Source organism: Rattus norvegicus, assembly GCF_036323735.1.
Source record: "Rattus norvegicus strain BN/NHsdMcwi chromosome Y unlocalized genomic scaffold, GRCr8 chrY_unlocalized_1, whole genome shotgun sequence".
Lineage (NCBI taxonomy): Eukaryota > Metazoa > Chordata > Mammalia > Rodentia > Muridae > Rattus > Rattus norvegicus.
The window spans coordinates 1,400,023-1,416,711 of NW_026947367.1; the positions used below are offsets into that span (position 1 = coordinate 1,400,023).

At 38.3% G+C, this 16,689-nt stretch overlaps 1 long non-coding RNA gene across 1 annotated transcript in view; it reads left to right on the top strand.

Moving 5' to 3' along the window:
* Positions 1-3,616: 3,616 nt before the first annotated feature.
* The window catches only part of LOC134484551 (uncharacterized), a 38,127-nt gene continuing 25,054 nt past the window's right edge, over positions 3,617-16,689 (top strand). The window contains exons 1-2 of the long non-coding RNA XR_010061995.1: positions 3,617-3,757; positions 10,846-10,961. This is a non-coding gene — a long non-coding RNA (uncharacterized LOC134484551). The remainder of the gene's footprint in view (positions 3,758-10,845; positions 10,962-16,689) is intronic.

The following is a 16,689-nucleotide window of genomic DNA, read 5'->3' on the forward strand; positions in this document are numbered from 1 at the left end:
GCTAAGACTGAACCCCCAGTGAACTAGTCTATGGGGGGAGGGCGGCAATGGTGGGAGGGTTGGGAGGGGAACACCCATAAGGAAGGGGAGGGGGGAGGGGGATGTTTTCCCGGAAACCGGGAAAGGGAATAACACTCGAAATGTATATAAGAAATACTCAAGTTAATAAAAAAAAAATAAAAAAAAATGGATCGATTTGCATTCTACTACATGCTGACCTCCAGTTGAACAGGCACCATTTGTTGAAAATGCTATACATTTTTGGTATACATTTTTAACCATTTGTTACAAATGAAAAGTTTATGTACTATTAAAATAAATATGACTGTAAAAAAAAAAAAAGAGTGGGGTGTTGAAATCTCCTACTATTTTTGTGTGAGGTGCAATGTGTGTTTTGAGCTTTATTAATGTTTATTTTACATATGTAGGTGCACTTGTATTTGGGGCATAGATATATAGGATTGAGAGATCATCTTGGTGGATTTTTCCTTTGATGAATATGAAGTTTCCTTCCAGGGACTAAGCCAGTACCTAAAGACTGTACATGGAATGATCCTGGACTCTGACCTCATAGGTAGCATCGAATATCCTAGTAAGATCACCAGTGTAAGGGGAAGCCCTGGGTCCTGCTAAGACTGAACCCCCAGTGAACGTGATTGTTGGGGGGAGGGTGGCAATGGGGGAAGATGGAGAGGGGAGAGGGAGGGGATGGGAGATGTTGGCCCATAAACCGGGGAAGGGAATAACACTCGAAATGTAAATAAGAAATACTCAAGTTAGTAAAATAAATAAATAAATATATTATATCAGTCTTGCAGTAACCAAGCCTCAAGTGAAAAAACATTAAAAATTCTGCACATCTATTAACATGAGAAAGAACTAACCTATCCTCCTTCTCTTTAGGATTGGTGACATAATGCTGTGCATCAGCCATGCAGAGAACCCTTTCCTCTTTTTCTCCTGAAGTGTCTACTTGCATACCTACAGTTGAACCATCTATGCTCCTTGTGGCCTGAACACACCAATATGGCTTAAATCTCTGCAGTTCCTGCAATTATTTGCCTCCAATTAGCCTCTGATCTTTCTCACTTGGGAACAAAAGATCTGAGTAAGGAGGCCCTATCCTGAGTTATGATATGTATTTCCTTAAGAACAAGTGACCAATACTACGAGAGCACACAGAAACCCTATTTCTCTGAGAAAACTCACTCACATCTATCTTAGAAAATGTTTTTATGTTCATCAGCACAATGACAATGATTGCCAACAGTTACTGGCCGACCTGTTCATATCAGAAGAAATGGACTGAAAAATGTTGGAATGTAAAAACGTGGTACTGAATCCATATATGTATCTCTGACTGATAAAAATAATTTTTTGATAGTCTGTTTCCATTCCACACATCTCCCTTAGGATTCTGACCTTTACCAAGATACTGTGGTGCTGGTCATCTATTGCCAGACTTTAAGGCTGAGCTCCACTCAGCAGCTCAGAGGCCAGAAAACATGTAAAAAGTAAGTGAGTTCAAACAGGGTACATCAGAACAACATTCTTATCTAATATAGTTTCTATGGACTCATCATATATCTACACCAATAGTCCCAGAGGCCATGGACATAGGCAGATGTTCAAAAGTGCTTTTGTCAGTCAGTTGGCACCAGATATTTGATGTAAAATAATTAGAGGGATGTGCAGGTATGGATGAGCCTCAGTGGTTAGTGGTAGCTTAAAATGAGCAGTAAAAGAGACTTGATTGAGAGCCAGGAGGACAAGAGACTTACCAAGGCCATTAGTAGCAATCCTAACAGTAAAACTGAATGATAAACAAATTTTGTGAAACAAACAAGAAAAGAGCCAGAAGACTACCAAGCAACCATTGGAGAAAGACAAACATGCCTCCTGCAAATAAAGTGTACATTGAAAATAAGTCCTGTAACTGGAAGTAAAAGGTAAATTGAGTACTACAGTTAGAAGAGTAATGGGGCCAATGCTACTATTCTCCAGGAGCCTACTGTAAAAGTAAAAATTGCGGAAAAGTGATTGAGTTCTTACTGGTCACTGGATTGACATATTCAGTCCTCAATAATCTACTATGAAATTACCTCCCACACCCGCGGATCCCGGCCCGCTGCAGCTCTCTGCTCCCAGACCCGGTGAGAGAGAGACCCAACCGCCTGGTCAGGTGGGCACTCCTGAGGCTGCAGAGCGGAAGAGACCACCAACACTGCTCACCCCTGCCCACATCCCTGGCCCAAGAGGAAACTTTATAAGGCCTCTGGGCTCCCGTGGGGGAGCGGCAGGACCCCAGCCAGAGACACCACCGGACCCTGAAGGAAACAGACCGAATAAACAGTTCTCTGCACCCAAATCCCGTGGGAGGGAGAGCTGAAACTTCAGAGAGGCAGACAAGCATGGGAAACCAGAAGAGACTGCTCCCTGCACACACATCTCGGACACCAGAGGAAAAAGCCAAAGACCATCTGGAACCCTGGTGCACTGAAGCTCCCAGAAGGGGCGACACAGGTCTTCCTGGTTGCTGCCGCTGCAGAGAGCCCCTGGGCAGCACCCCACGAGCAAACCTGAGCCTCGGGACCACAGGTAAGACCAAATTTTCTGCTGCAAGAAAGCTGCCTGGTGAACTCAAGACACAGGCCCACAGGAACAGCTGAAGACCTGTAGAGAGGAAAAACTACACGCCCGAAAGCAGAACACTCTGTCCCCAGAACTGACTGAAAGAGAGGAAAACAGGTCTACAGCACTCCTGACACACAGGCTTATAGGACAGTCTAGCCACTGTCAGAAATAGCAGAACAATGTAACACTAGAGATAATGTGATAGCGAGAGGCAAGCGCAGGAACCCAAGCAACAGAAACCAAGACTACATGCCATCATCGGAGCCCAATTCTCCCACCAAAACAAACATGGAATATCCAAACACACCAGAAAAGCAAGATCTAGTTTCAAAATCATATTTGATCATGATGCTGGAGGACTTCAAGAAAGGCATGAACACACTTAGGGAAGCACAGGAAAACATTAATAAACAAGTAAAAGCCTACAGAGAGGAATCGCAAAAATCCCTGAAAGAATTCCAGGAAAACACAATCAAACAGTTGAAGGAATTAAAAATGGAAATAGAAGCAATCAAGAAAGAACACATGGAAAAAACCCTGGATATAGAAAACCAAAAGAAGAGACAAGGAGCTGTAGATACAAGCTTCACCAACAGAATACAAGAGATGGAAGAGAGAATCTCAGGAGCAGAAGATTCCATAGAAATCATTGACTCAACTGTCAAAGAACACAACTGCTCAGAACACAATTCAAGAAGTTGCAAAAACAGTTATCAAGTGTCATAAACGATTTGTTACAGGTGCAAGGACAGGGGATAAGATATTGACTGTGTTTATCTGTAAATAACTTCACTAACAACTATGGTTTTAGACATTCAGTGAACCTGTAGAGCTGACACTGGTGATGAATGTTTAGCCAGATAATTACTCCTGATGGATATCCATGTAAACATTCTCGGTTGTAAACTTGAATTTCTATTTATGCTTTGATCTTTCATATGTACTTGTGGTGAACAATTTAACACCTGATCATGTATTCTGAAAAATTTTTAGGTGCTGAGGACAAAGAGAAGACACACAGAAGGACTGAGACAGAGGGTCTGAACTGGAAGGACAGAGACTGATGGACAGAGCAGGAGAGGGGATGACCTGAAAAGACCAGTTTGAGATAAGGAGAACAAAGGTAAGTAGAACTAAGACAAAAAGATCTGGGCTGAGAAGTAATGTAGAGAGGAATAACTTATGTAACATAAGAGAGCAATCTAGAGAATGCAGGTGAAAAGAGGACAAAAGAAGAAGCTGGAAAGAACAGAAGGTGTAGGCAGGTTTCTCCTTATCTTGAGACAGAAAAGGACATTTCTTAATAGCAATGCAAAATTAGTCTTGTTAAAAGGAAGAGGCATTTTCTTTTACAAACTTGGGTTTAAATCACTTAGCATTAAAAGGGTAGAAGCGATTTCTTTCTATCTGTAATAAAGATTGGAGTTCATCTTTCTGTACTGGTCCTTGGTCTTTTGCACCATATGCATATGTAAGTATTGATGTCTGTGTAAGTATGCAATTATGAGAATGTATGCATGTGTGTGTGTGAGTGTGTGTGTGTGTGTGTGTGTGTGTGTGTGTGTGTGTGTGTGTAAGAATGTAATTGTGACTCTGCTCCCAGACCCCGTGAGAGAGAGACCCAACCGCCTGGTCAGGTGGGCACTCCTGAGGCTGCAGAGCTGAAGAGACCACCAACACTGCCCACCCCTGCCCACATCCCTGGCCCAAGAGGAAATTGTATAAGGCCTCTGGGCTCCCGTGAGGGAGGGCCTAGGAGCGGCAGGACCCCTGCCTGAGACACCGCCAGAACCTGAAGGAAACAGACTGGATAAACAGTTCTCTGCACCCGAAACCTGTGGGAGGGAGAGCTAAACGTTCAGATAGGCAGACAAGCCTGGGAAACCAGAATAGACTGCTCTCTGCACATACATCTCAGAAGCAAGAGGTAAAAACAAAAGGCCATCTGGAACCCTGATGCACTGAAGCTCCCGGAAAGGGTGGCGTAGATCTTCCTGGTTGCTGCCGTCACAGAGAGCCCGTGGGCAGCACCCTGTGAGTGAACTTGAGCCTCAGGACCACAGGTAAGACAAACTTTTCTGCTGCAAGTGACATGCCTGGTGAACTCAAGACACAGGCCCACATGAACAGCTGTAGACATGTACAGAGGAAAAACTACATGCCCAAAAGCAGAACACTCTGTCACCATAACTGACTGAAAGAGAGGAAAACAGGTCTACAGCACTCCTGACACACAGGCTTATAGGACAGTCTAGCCACTGTCAGAAATAGCAGAACAAAGTAACACTAGAGATAATCTGATGCGAAGAGGCAAGCGCAAGAACCCAAGCAACAGAAACAAAGACTAAATGGCATGATCGGAGTCCAATTCTCCCACCAAAAAAAACATGGAAAATCCAAACACACCAGAAAAGCAAGATCTAGTTTCAAAATCATATTTGATCATGATGCTGGAGGACTTCAAGAAAGACGTAAAGAACTCCCTTAGAGAAACACAGAAAAACATTAATAAACAAGTAGAAGCCTACAGAAAGGAATCACAAAAATCCCTGAAAGAATTCCAGGAAAACATAAATAAACAAGTAGATGCCCATAGAGAGGATACAAAAATCCCTGAAAGAGTTCCAGGAAAGCACAATCAAACAGTTGAAGGAATTAAAAATGGAAATAGAAGCAATCAAGAAAGAACACATGGAAAAAACCCTGGATATAGAAAACCAAAAGAAGAGACAAGGAGCTGTAGATACAGGCTTCACCAACAGAATACAAGAGATGGAAGAGAGAATCTCAGGAGCAGAAGATTCCATAGAAATCATTGACTCAACTGTCAAAGATAATGTAAAGCAGAAAAAGCTACTGGTCCAAAACATACAGGAAATCTAGGACTCAATGAGAAGACCAAACCTAAGGATAATAGGTATAGAAGAGAGTGAAGACTCCCAGCTCAAAGGACCAGTAAATATCTTCAAAAAATCATCTAAGGAAACTTCCCTAACCTAAAAAAAGAGATACGCATAGACATACAAAAAGCCTACAGAACTCCAAATAGATTGGACCAGAAAAGAAACACCTCCTGTCACATAATTGTCAAAACACCAAACGCACAAAATAAAAAAAGAATATTAAAAGCAGTAAGGGAAAAAAGTCAAGTAACATATAAAGGCAGACCTATCAGAATCACACCAGACTTCTTGCCAGAAACTATGAAGGCCAGACGATCCTGGACTGATGTCATACTGACCCTAAGAGAACACAAATGCCAGCCCAGGTTACTGTATCCTGCAAAACTCTCAATTATCATAGATGGAGAAACCAAGATATTCCATGACAAAACCAAATTTACACAATATCTTTCTACAAATCCAGCAGTAGAAAGGATATTAAATGGTAAAGCCCAACATAAGGGGGCAAGCTATACCCTAGAAGAAGCAAGAAACTAATCGTCTTGGCAACAAAACAAAGAGAATGAAAGCACACAAACATAACCTCACATCCAAAAATGAATATAACGGGAAGCAATAATCACTATTCCTTAATATCTCTCAACATCAATGGCCTCAACTCCCCAATAAAAATACATAGATTAACAAACTGGATACGCAACAAGGACCCTTCATTCTGCTGCCTACAGGAAACACACCTCAGAGACAAAGACAGACATTACCACAGAGTGAAAGGCTGGAAAACAACTTTCCAAGAAAATGGTCAGAAGAAGCAAGCTGGAGTAGCCATTCTAATATCAAATAAAATCAATTTTCAACTAAAAGTCATGAAAAAAGATAAGGAAGGACATCATATTCATCAACGGGAATATCCACCAAGATGAACTCTCAATCCTAAATATCTATGCCCCAAATATAAGGGCACCTACATACGTAAAAGAAACCTTACTAAAGCTCAAAGCACACATTGCACCTCACACAATAATAGTGGGAGATTTCAACACCCCACTCTCATCAATGGACAGATCATGGAAACAGAAATTAAACAGTGATGTCGACAGACTAAGAGAAGTCATGAGTCAAATGGACTTAACAGATATTTATAGAATATTCTATCCTAAAGCAAAAGGATATACCTTCTTCTCAGCTCCTCATGGTACTTTCTCCAAAATTGACCATATAATTGGTCAAAAAACGGGCCTCAACAGGTACAGAAGGATAGAAATAGTCCCATGCGTGCTATCGGACCACCACGGCCTAAAACTGGTCTTCAATAACAATAAGGGAAGAATGCCCACATTAACATGGAAATTGAACAATGCTCTACTCAATGATAACCTGGTCAAGGAAGAAATAAAGAGAGAAAATAAAAGCTTTTTAGAATTTAATGAAAATGAAGGTACAACATACCCAAACTTATGGGACACAATGAAAGCTGTGCTAAGAGGAAAACTCATAGCGCTGAGTGCCTGCAGAAAGATACAGGAAAGAGCATATGTCAGCAGCTTGACAGCACACCTAAAAGCCCTAGAACAAAAAGATGCAAATACACCCAGGAGGAGTAGAAGGCAGGAAGTAATCAAACTCAGAGCTGAAATCTGAAGTAGAAACAAGTAGAAACAAAAAGGACCATAGAAAGAATCAACAGTACCAAAACTTGGTTCTTTGATTAAATCAACAAGATAGATAAACCCTTAGCCAGACTAAAGAGAGGACACAGAGAGTGCGTCCAAATTAACAAAATCAGAAATGAAAGGGGAGACATAACTACAAATTCAGAGGAAATTAAAAAAATCATCAGATCTTACTATAAAAACCTATATTCAACAAAACTTGAAAATCATCAGGAAATGGACCATTTCCTAGAAAGATAACAGGAACCGAAGTTAAAGCAGGAACAGATAAACCAGTTAAACAACCCAATAACTCCTAAGGAAATAGAAGCAGTCATTAAAGGTCTCCCAACCAAAAAGAGCCCAGGTCCAGACGGGTTTAGTGCAGAATTCTATCAAACCTTCATAGAAGACCTCATACCAATATTATCAAACTATTCCCCAAAATTGAAACATATGTATCACTACCGAATACCTTCTACAAAGCCACAATTACTCTTATACCTAAACCACACAAAGACACAACAAAGAAAGAGAACTTCAGACCAATTTCCCTTATGAATATCGACGCTAAAATACTCAATAAAATTCTGGCAAACCGTATTGAAGAGCACATCAAAACAATCATCCACCATGATCAAGTAGGCTTCATCCCAGGCATGCAGGGATGGTTTAATATACGGAAAACCATCAATGTGATCAATTATATAAACAAACTGAAAGAACAAAACCACATGATCATTTCATTAGATGCTGAGAAAGCATTTGACAAAATTTAACACCCCTTCATGATAAAAGTCCTGGAAAGAATAGGAATTCAAGGCCCATACCTAAACATAGTAAAAGCCATATACAGCAAACTAGTTGCTAACATTAAACTAAATGGAGAGAAACTTGAAGCAATCCCACTAAAATCCGGGACTAGACAAGGCTGCCCACTCTCTCCCTACTTATTCAATATAGTTCTTGAAGTTCTAGCCAGAGCATTCAGACAACAAAAGGAGATCAAGGGGATACAGATCGGAAAAGAAGAGGTCAAAATATCACTATTTGCAGATGATATTATAGCATATTTAAGTGATACCATAAATTCCACCAGAGAACTACTAAATCTGATAAACAACTTCAGCAAAGTGGCTGGGTATAAAATTAACTCAAATAAATCAGTTGCCTTCCTCTATACAAAAGAGAAACAAGCCGAGAAAGATATTAGGGAAACGACAGCCTTCATAATAGACCTAAATAATATAAAGTACCTCGGTGTGACTTTAACAAAGCAAGTAAAAGATCTGTACAATAAGAACTTCAAGACACTGAGGAAAGAAATTGAAGAAGACCTCAGAAGATGGAAAGATCTCCCATGCTCATGGATTGGCAGGATTAATATAGTAAAAATGGCCATTTTACCAAAAGCGATCTACAGATTCAATGCAATCCCCATCAAAATACCAATCCAGTTCTTCAAAGAGTTAGATAGAACAATTTGCAAATTCATCTGGAAAAACAAAAACCCAGGATTGCTAAAACTATCCTCAACAATAAAAGGACTTCAGTGGGAATCACTATCCCTGAACTCAAGCAGTATTACAGAGCAATAGTGATAGAAACTGCATGGTATTGGTACAGATACAGACAGCCAGACCAATGGAATAGAATTGAAGACCCAGAAATGAATCCACACACCTATGGTCACTTGATTTTTGACAAAGGAGCCAAAACCATCCAATGGAAAAATGATAGCATTTTCAGCAAATGGTGCTGGTTCAACTGGAGGTCAACCTGTAGAAGAATGCAGATCGATCCATGCTTATCACCCTGTACAAAGCTTAAGTCCAAGTGGATCAATGACCTCCACATCAAGCCAGGCACACTCAAACTAATAGAAGAAAAACTAGGGAAGCATCTTGAACACATGGGCACTGGAAAAAATTTCCTGAAGAAAACACCAATGGCTTACGCTCTAAGATCAAGAATCGGCAAATGGGATCTCATAAAACTGCAAATCTTCTGTAAGGCAAAGGACACTTTGGTTAGGACAAAACGGCAACCAACAGATTGGGAAAAGATCTTTACCAATCCTACAACAGATAGAGGCCTTATATACAAAATATACAAAGAACTCAAGAAGTTAGACTTCAGGGAAACAAATAACCCTATTAAAAAAAGGGGTTCAGAGCTAAACAAAGAATTCACAGCTGAGGAATGCCAAATGGCTGAGAAACACCTAAAGAAATGTTCAACATCTTTAGTCAGGAGGGAAATGCAAATCAAAACAAGCCTGAGATTTCACCTCACACCAGTGAGAATGGCTAAGATCAAAAACTCAGGTGACAGCAGATGCTGGCGAGGATGTGGAGAAAGAGGAACACTCCTCCTTTGTTGGTGGGATTGCAGACTGGTACAACCATTCTGGAAATCAGTCTGGAGGTTCCTCAGAAAATTGGACATTGAACTGCCTGAGGATCCAGCTACACCTCTCTTGGGCATATACCCAAAAGATGCCTCAACATATAAAAGAGACACGTGCTCCACTATGTTCATCGCAGCCTTATTTATAAAAGTCAGAAAATGGAAAGAACCCAGATGCCCTTCAACAGAGGAATGGATACAGAAAATGTGGTACATCTACACAATGGAATATTACTCAGCTATCAAAAACAACGACTTTATGAAATTCGTAGGCAAATGGTTGGAACTGGAAAATATCATCCTGCCCAATCGCAGAAAGACATACATGGTATGCACTCATTGATAAGTGGCTATTAGCCCAAATGCTTGAATTACCCTAGATCCCTAGAACAAACGAAGCTCAAGACTGATGATCAAAATGTGAATGCTTCACTCCTTCTTTAAATGAGGAAAAAGAATACCCTTGGCTGGGAAGGGAGAGGCAATGATTAAAAAAGAGAGTGAAGGAACACCCAGTCAGTACCTGCCCCACATGTGGCCCATTCATGTACAGCCACCCAATTAGACAAGATGGATGAAGCAAAGAAGTGCAGACTGACAGGAGCAGGATGTAGATCGCTCCTGAGAGACACAGCCAGAATACAGCAAATACAGAGGCGAATGCCAGCAGTATACCACTGAACTGAGAATAGAACCCCCGTTGAAGGAATCAGAGAAAGAATTGGAAGAGCTTGAAGGGGCTCAAGACCCCATATGTACAACAATGCCAAGCAACCAGAGCTTCCAGGGACTAAGCCACTAACTAAAGACTATACATGGACTGACCCTGGACTCTGACCTCATAGGTAGCAATGAATATACTAGTAAGAGCACCAGTGGAAGGGGAAGCCCTGGGTCCTGCTAAGACTGAACCCCCAGTGAACTAGACTGTGTGGAGGAGGGTGGCAATGAGGGGAGAGTTCGGAGTGGAACACCCATAAGGAAGGGGAGGGGGGAGGGTGATGTTGGCCCGGAAACCGGGAAAGGGAATAACACTCGAAATGTATATAAGAAATACTCAAGTTAATAAAAAAGGAAAAAATAATGTAATTGTGAGATTGCATGAAATTTGGGCCCAGCTGAATTTCAGTGGAAATGTATCAATGCACATTTATTGAATGCAGGTGTGAAATTATATGTTTATGCATATTTGTCTATGTAAAAGTTTTTAATTCTGTAATTGCTATGCACTTTTCATGGTTTAATAGATGTTGATGGCTCCAAGCTTCTCCCTAGCCTGTCAAGCAAAAAGCATAAGGACAAAATGGAAAAGGCTCCAGCAAGTAATCCTCTACTTTATCTCCTGCTGTTTCAGAATGAGGTGGTAAGTGCCAGAGACTGCAGTTTCTGGTCTCAGAAGGCAGACCAGTTACACTAGCACAGCATAGTGACTTAGACATAGATAAGTAAATCAGGTACAGAAACTTAGTAACTTAAACTTAGATAAGTAAACTTATTATTATACAGCAACCCAAAATATCTTGTTAGACAAAATCTTACCACATATTTCGTAAGACAAAGTCTTACCCTCAGCTAACACCCTTCATCCTCAGCTTCTTCAAGAAGAACGAACAGGAGAAAGAAGATCAATCTTAGGGCTGGCCCATGGCAAGGAGGTGTATTATTTGTTTTAGGATGAAAGGTAGTATTGATATTTGTTAAAAATATTTGGTTCATACCTTGTTAGTTTCTCTGTGTCCTTGCTTAGTTTCTCTTTCCATGATCTGTGCATTTATGACAGTGTGGTATTGTATATGGAATTATGTATGCTTTGAGCTTAGTAAAGTTTAATTGATGAATGAGTATGCCCTTCATTTTGTAGCATAATTATTCAGTATTGATTTTTTCTTGGTATATTTTTCATTTGATGAGTATGAAATGTCCTTCATTACCATTTTCCATAACTTTTCCTTGAAAGTCTCTTTCATTTGATATTAGAGTGGTTACGCCAGGTTCTTTCTTGGGAACATTGGCTCGGAAATTTTTTTCCCACCTTTCATTCTGAACATATATTTGTCTTTGTCATTGGATTGTGTTGTTTAAGCAGCAAAATGCTGGGATATATATATATATATATATATATATATATATATATATATATATATATATATATATATATATGCATACACACACACACACACACACACACACACACACACTCTTTATGTAGAATTGAGTCCTTTGGTGTTTTGTTTTATTTGGGACCAATATTTGCTTTTTTCTGTTAATTTTTTGTTAGATATCAAATTATGTTTCTGTGGCTATCTTCTTTAACTCTTTAGTGTTTTTTCAAAGTAGATTATTTTCTTGCTTTGTGTGGGGGTGTAGTTTCCCTCCTTGTTCTGGAACATTAGATATATTATCTTTTGAAGGACTGGATTTGTGGAAATATATTTTCTAAATTTGCTATTGTGTGGCATATCTTGATATCTCCATCTATGTTGTTAAGAGTTTTTATAGTAGCATGGGTTGACATTTTTGTTCTTTTAGAATCTGTATGATATATGCCCAGGATCTGTGTCTTTTATGAAGTCTGGTGGAATTCTGATAGGTTTGCCTTTTTATGTTAGTCGACCTTTTTGCCTTACTGCTTTTAATATTTTTTCTTTGATTTGTGGACTTTATACTTTGACTATTATATGATGGGAGAAAATTCTTTTCTGGTCTAATTTTTTGGAGTACTATTTACTTCTCATATATTGTCTCTTTCTTTAGGTTAGGGAACATTTGTAGTATAATTTTGTTGAAGATATTTACTGGCCCTTCAAAGCGGGAGTCTTCATTCTCTTCTATACCTATAATCCTTAGGTTTTATCGACTCATTTTGTCTGAGATTTCTGGGATGTTTTGGGTTAGGAGTTTTTGTGTTTTGCATTTTTTGACAGTAGTGTCAATGTTTTCTATGGTACCTTCTGTCTCTGATAATCTTTTCATCTTTTATGTTCTGTTGTTTGATGCTTGCATTCTTGAATCCTAATTTCTTTCCCAGGTTTTCCATATCCAGAGTGACTCTTTTTGTGTGTTTTTGTTGTTGTTGTTGTTGCTGTTTAAATATTTTTTTTCGTGATGGGTTGTTCAATTCCTCCACCTGTTTGATTATGGTCTCCTGTAATTCTTTAAGGGAGTTTTGTGTTTCCTCTACAAGGGCTTCTATCTCTTTACATCTGTTGTCCTGTATTTCTTTGATGGAGTTATTTATGTCTTTCTTAAAATCCTTTAACATCATCATGTTAAGTGATTTGAAGTACAAACATTTCTTTTTCTTTTCTGTTCTGTTGAGGGTATCCTAGCCTTGCGTTGGTGTGAGAACTGAGTTCTGATTATGTCATGTAGCCTTGGTTTATGTTGCTTAGGCTATTATACTTCCCTCTTGCCATCTCGTTATCTCTGGGGTTAGCTGGTTTTACTGTCTCTGACAATGGATTGATCCTCCTGTAAGCCTGTGTGTCAGCACTCCATGGAGATTAGGTCTTTCCTGAAGCATCTTGTGTACCAAAGCTGTGGAACAGGTTCAGCTACAAGGAATAGATAGAAATCAAAAGTATCCTGTAGCAGACTGCCCCTCTCTTCCTGGGTTCTGAGGACTCTGAGAAGTGGTAGTCTCTAATGTGATCTTGAGTGTGTCAGTACTCCTGGAAATCCAGCCATTTCCTGGTGGTGTCTGGGCACAGAGAGGTGAGGTACAGGTTCAGCTATGGAAACATAGCTTTGGGTCCTCTTGATTTTTAATCTTTCACTGGAACAGCTCACAAATGAAATTTGACTCTGTGACCAGTGAGCCCCTAGGAATGATCATCCCTTTGTATCTTCAGAGACTGGACAACACATGAGTGGCGCCTGACATTTTTACATGGGCGCTATGAATTAAAATAAGGTATCATATTCTTACATGTCAAATGTATTCCTAACTGAGATAATTGCTCAGTCAACAAAGCATTGCTGTTGAATATGAAATAGACTATCGTTGAAAAATAAAATGTTTAGACAATGTCATCTAGGTAATTGAATTTTAATATATTTATCAACTCACTTAATTACTTCATGATGGTGTAACCAACGCATGGAATGCATATTCATTAAAACGAAGAAAAGCATAAAGTTTATTTTTACAACTTTCTGAATCATGTAATAAATAATAAGTCTCCATTAATGTACCGGGATCCATAATAGTGGTATAGATTATGAATGAATAAAAAGTATTATGAGCTTTCTTTTATAAAAATTGCATAAAGATATAAGAAAAAAGAAAGAAGTGAATGCATAAATCAGTGTGTTGTAGGTGATTGTATGCAAATAATTCAAGAATCTATTTTAGAAATAAGTTCATTGAGACTGTCCTAAGAAAGTGACAGTTAAGTTAAATAAGATGAAAAATATTGAACTATATTTTGGGCAATATTACAATAAATATAAGGTAAATAAAAGGAAAAAGAGCTTGACATATACAAAAAGTAAATGTGAAAGAAGGTTGTATAGATTAAGTGATGGAAGAGAGGACGAAATAAATCTGAAGCTTAGGCAAATAAAGCATATGGGCTTACAGAAACAACATAAGAGATATAAATTTTTATTTATGGAAAATATCTTAGAAATAATTGAATAGTTTTAAATAAGTTTGTTTAACTCAGTATGTATATAGGAAGGGACTCTGGTTACTTATGTATTATGAAATGATACCGAGAATGATTTGAAGGCTGTTTTTGAAGTCTAACTGGAAGTAGTGTCAGTGATAATGAAAAAGAGTCATATCAGAGAGCTATGTTGGAAATTGATGTTTTTGGTAGAAGAATGACTGTGGGGAGGGCAAGAATCAAATAAAGCTAATGTCTTTTTTCTGAGCAAATGAAAAGGTGTTGGGATTATTTACTCTGATTTGAAATATTTCATGATAAGTGGGTTTAGGAGAATTTTAAAGGAATTTATTTTAGATTGATTTACTTCAAGATGCTTGAAAGTACCTGTAACTCACTAGACATTTCTACTTACTGTACATGGTTTTGTGATTTAAGCCATTACTCAGAGCATTATTAGCTGTTATATAAGAAAAAACTTAATTCAATATCTGTATTTATTAAGTTATATCTGGGAGTTCTTATTTAATAAAGAGCAAACCTATGATTATACTACATGTTTATTTAGTATATTCAGCAAATTATTTGCCCATTTACTTACTACAAACATTTTAGATTGCAATTAGAATTTATTCCAAGTTTATGGGGGTTGACACGGCTGTTTGATTAGTATTTAATAGCTCATGAATGTGAATTTCACAGAAAGAAGTCATTTGCTCAGTTTTTGTAAATTTACAGACCCTAGAAGAGAAGAAAATATGTAATAAATTCTAGCTCTTCTAGTTTTTTTTTTTTTTTTTTTTGAGCTGGGGACCGAACCCAGGGCCTTGCGCTTCCTAAGCAAGCGCTGTACTACTGAGCTAAATCACCAACCCCTCTAGTTTTTATATTTAGTATTTTAGTGTGTTATGCGGAAATTCTGAATCCAGATGATTTTAACTATAATATCCAGTACTATTAAACATATGCACAGCATTTTACAACTATGAATAGTATATGCTTTCAGAAAATTTTCATTAAAAGAGCCAGAAATTCTTCATGACTTCTACCGAACATGGACATTGGGAACAGAATAAACTGCAAATAAGGAAATGCAGAAAGTGATTGACACACGCAAATTCTTGGTTTTAAATTTAACAATCGTGATAGTTATCGGATAGAGCTTTGAAAATAGAGTCAATGACAGGATGAAAAATACTGAAGAAGAGTATTTAAATTAAATTTTTACTAAATAAAAGAAAACAGTGGATCTGAAGGTAAGCTACTTTTAACAAATTGACCCTGATATTCTGCCACTATTTATTTAATGCTTTGGTTTTTGTTCTTATATTATGTTTAGAAACATATCAATGATTCTCATTATTCTTAAATAAATGATATGCAGTTCAGCTGATTAAATATTCCACATTATCTTAATGTTCTTCTGTATCATTGGATATTAAAATTATAGAGATTATTTTGACTAGAATAAAATTTATTGTTTCCTTATCATATGAGAGAAGCAATTATTTACAGAGAACGGATACCTGATATTTTCTAAATACTGTCAATAGAGGTTTAAACCATATATATTAGCTCAATCATTTATACCTCCAAATGAAAGTCATTAAATGTTACTACACATATAGTACGTAAAGGAAGTGATATATAGGGATAAAACCAACACCTATGCTGCCACAATCATCTATTATCCCCATGATGAAAGCCAATCCTAGGAAGAGAAGATGGTACAGACACATTGAAGGATAAATCAGCTTCATTCAAAATGAGGATTGAGCTGAAAAGGGATTTGAACTAAGAATAGTTAATAATAATATAAATAAGGTTAATGTTATGAGACCTGGTTTACCTGATATGGTTACCTTATCCCTTTAACTTGGGCAGTCACATTTCTGCTCCGTGGAATGAGATGTCTCCACCTTCTCTGCCCTCACATATTTCAGTTTGTCACATGGTCCTCAGGACATCCTTATACATGGAGAGGTATTTTTCTTCTTAGAAATACAAAATGCTCATATTTCCTGACTTTGGAGACAGGGTTAAAAGGAAATGGGAAGTGAGTTACATACATACCACAACTCTTCTGTATTATTCCCTAAATGGGGGTTTTTCGAGGATGGGATACTTGAGGTGAGCAGAAAGGAAAGATGCTGCTTTATTTGAAATATTTTCTTACCTCACTCTGTACCCCTGTAAAGGGCCCAGCCTTATCTCTCAGGCGTGGCCATGTTCCTGTCACTGCTCCCCTCCCTATTTCTTGCAGCTCTTAATTCTAGTTCCTGCTTGCCACTCTAGGTTTCATCTTGACCAGATTCAGCTCATTTTCCTGTGATCCTGCTCTGAAACATACACAAGTTTTTTTTTTTTTTCTTTTGTTTCATTTTCAATCGTTTAATGTTTATGTTGGCTTTTGTTTTAGCTCTTTTATGGAAGCCTTAGAGGAGAATCATTCAGGGATGTCTGTTTTGATTGGAATGAGAA